The sequence below is a fragment of the Dreissena polymorpha genome, chromosome 2 (genome assembly GCF_020536995.1).
Source record: "Dreissena polymorpha isolate Duluth1 chromosome 2, UMN_Dpol_1.0, whole genome shotgun sequence".
Lineage (NCBI taxonomy): Eukaryota > Metazoa > Mollusca > Bivalvia > Myida > Dreissenidae > Dreissena > Dreissena polymorpha.
Window position 1 is genome coordinate 36,599,797 of NC_068356.1, and position 3,519 is coordinate 36,603,315.

Genomic DNA, 3,519 nt, shown 5'->3' on the forward strand with positions numbered 1-3,519 from the left:
TTTGAGTCTTTCGAAGTTGCTTTGACATTACGTTATGTAATGCGCTTGCGGAATAAGCGTTATCATACCGGCCAGATTGGGTACTGATACTCTACCTACCCATAGCAAACACACGAATTATACACATTAAGGTATTTCGGTAAAAAATACAAACAAAAGCTTGGCATTAAAGTTATGGTTTAACCACGCCCGTTTTATGTGCGATGTGTGCATACGTAAATTGGGGCAAGAGTGCAAGTTTTATTGCAGCTGTAATGCGTCAGCACATTTCTTGAATGTGCATACAGTAAGGTATAGTCCGCGGAAGAATGACATTATTTCTAAACAAGTTTACTATCTTGAATTTTGTAAACAAACGGCCGTATATTAACGTGATAACGTCAACATTGTATGAACGTCCAACATTCGAAAGAGTGTTTTTATAAATGCATGAGCAATAAAATGCAGTCCTGCAGCTTCCCTTTCCTGATACCTTTACAAGCATATACATTTGTGATGAAAACGTTTGTTATGTGTCAGATCCGTTGGATACGCATTTTAAAATTGATTGAAATGATGATGAGTGAGTGTATGAACACGATTACCCGGGTACGTCCATCCAATACGCATTCAGTTGTTTTTTTTGCAAATGTTTAGTAGAGGCGTCTCATGAACATGTTGGCGCTCAATTCAAATAGAGCAACTTGTTTCCCATCATACAACTCGTTTAAGCACACATGTTAGCTGAGAAGCGACAACTTTGGACACAAAATCCCTTTCCTCATAACAAACCATGCGATGGTGATTGATTAGTCCGTCCGTCCGTCAGCCTGTCTGTCTGTTTGTCTTGAAAGATGAATGCTTGGGATGAATTTATTAAAGTACTCGGCTTTTGTCGAAATTTCACTGCCGAAACCATGTTTCCGATGCCTGCATTTATTCAAATTTGATTTTCTTAGAAGTAAGATTACATGGTATATTCAGATAACATATCTTTTCATTCCAAGTTTTGAAAGAGGACAATTTCATTTGCAAATAAATTCTACGCTTTCACAATCTGAAATAGCGGGAAAGCAACATAAATTCCTTGAAAGTTGACCGTTGATAATGAACCCTATTGGAAATGGATTTTGTGAAAATAAGGTTTAAAAAAAACATACACGAAAAAACAAAAGCAGAATATAACTCTGCAATTTTGTTTGTACGCAGTAAATGTGGACCTAGCTTGGATTGCATTAGGGTCCAGTCGGGTTAAAATACATCTAAAATATACCAAGTTTTTTTGCTCAATAGCTTGAATTTGTAAGGAGATATTGCACTGAAAAGTTTGCGTGGCAAGAAAAATGATTATTAGTAGCAGTGTACGACTAGTTAATTTACACATGTATATATGTGTCCAAATATTTGTTGTTGGGGCATCAGAGTCGGTGTAATATCAACAACCAGAACATGTTAATCAAAGCACTATTTAAGCAAGATTTGACTCTCGTCAACTACATTTCTGAATTGAATATATAAATACATTATTTGCGATATACACCTCATTTGTCATATAATGTAAATCAATCGTGAAATATTCTTTAGCCATAAAATTACACGTGTAATCAAATACAAAGCAATACGCAAAATTGACTCAGAAGCCGCAGAATATGCATCGATGGCTTAGTACTAAACATAGACATATTCTTATGCACCGTTTAGTAAAGAACCGCCAACGTGCAATGTTGAAAATTTCGACTTGTTACATAATTTTCATTGAATAAATGCAAATCAATGACCGCTTCTACTCTACCCAAGTTATACCCATAAACAACATCAAACGTTACTATGTTTAACGCAGAAGAGCTCATGTGGGTCAGAAATCATGTAATCAAGTAACAAAATGACAAAATCTGTCATTAAGGTAAACTCACTGATGATTGACACATGCATCTCATCGAGAGCCCATAACACCATTGAATGCCACTAGAATGTCAATCGATTCACGAGTTCAAGTTCCCGAAAACGGGTTGAGGGTCGTTTCTTTACAACAATACCTTTCACGTCCCATTAATTTTAAAGATGTTCAGCTGGTGTAATTATTGATGGCAGAGCAAACGTATCTAATGTGTAATGTATCCTTGAGCATGTTTTGCACGTGTGAGACTAGCTTGTATTCAACTTTACGACTGATCTAAGATCAACCGGTCTGCAATGGTCTTATTTCACACACCGACTTTAAATCAGGCATTGTAAAACATTTTTTGATAATATTGTCATTAGGAAAGATAAATATGCAAGAGAACATCATATACATGTATCGTAAGACTGCTTACATTTGCACATGCAGAGTGCACCTCATTGACACGTGGTCTAGAAGTTTCAGGGGCGTTATAGATGAATGATTTAAATGCATTCACTTTGTAGAAAACGTTCTCAAACAACAATGAGCGAAGTTTCGAGCTAATATCTGCAGTCGTTTTTAGAAATTAGAATTATAAAAGCGTCGCATTAGAAGGGCCTAAAAGAGGGAATATTGACCATCACAACGCATGATTTCCAACAACAAAAATAGTCTAATAAGTTTGTGTTAAGTCGTTGCTGCCTGTCTTCCATAAACGCGCACTATAATGTAATATTTCTATGACAAGTTGTTCCCAAGGACACTTGGCGCGGGAAAATCAACAGTACTATTTACCCTTTCAGTGCGGGAACCGAATTTTAAAGGCCTTTGCAAACAGTTTGGATCCAGATGAGACGCCACAGAACGTGGCGTCTCATCTGGATCCAAACTGTTTGCTATTCTGATAGTATTCTATGAAAAAAAATGAAGAAAATGCTTATTTTACAAATTCAGCAGACGACATTTTAGCAGACGACAAATTTCCCAGCATGCAAAGGGTTAAAATCGTTAGGAAAGAAACGAACATGAAGTACAGCTATATGCATCAGGGTGCAGGCTCAGCGGGGTTTACGGGGGTTTACACACGGGCTGGACAGAATGTAAACACACATTTAAGAACTTCATTTTTTTTCAAATATCTCAAGTTATTGAAATACATTTGCAAACATATTTAGTGAATATAATACAGTATTTCTTGCATTTTGTGCCGATATAGTGAGATTTAAGAGGAAATCATTGAATACGTCTTAAATCGGTGCCAAAATTTTACGTTGCGTGCAGCATAACCGTGAACATGAATGCGTTACACATCGATGTTTTTGCCAAGAACACGGGCTTATTAATTAAAGTAATTCTGATGTATTTCACATTGCCATAAGCAGCATAAAAACGGCCTTTTATGCACTAGTTGAAATTCTTAAGCAAAAATGTTTTAAAAAATTATTTGAAGAAAAACACCACATACCGGTGTGTTTACATCCATTAACGTTCAACTGTGAACCCCACAAAGTCACGTGATCATGAACGCTGTTGATGCGTTCTATCGATAACGGGAGCCGTTTTAAGTAAACGTCTCTTTGAAGAAGGCGATTTTTCTGTACGCGTGAGTTCGAAACGCACGATGGGAACATTCAAAAAATATTTTTGTTGGCACTTTT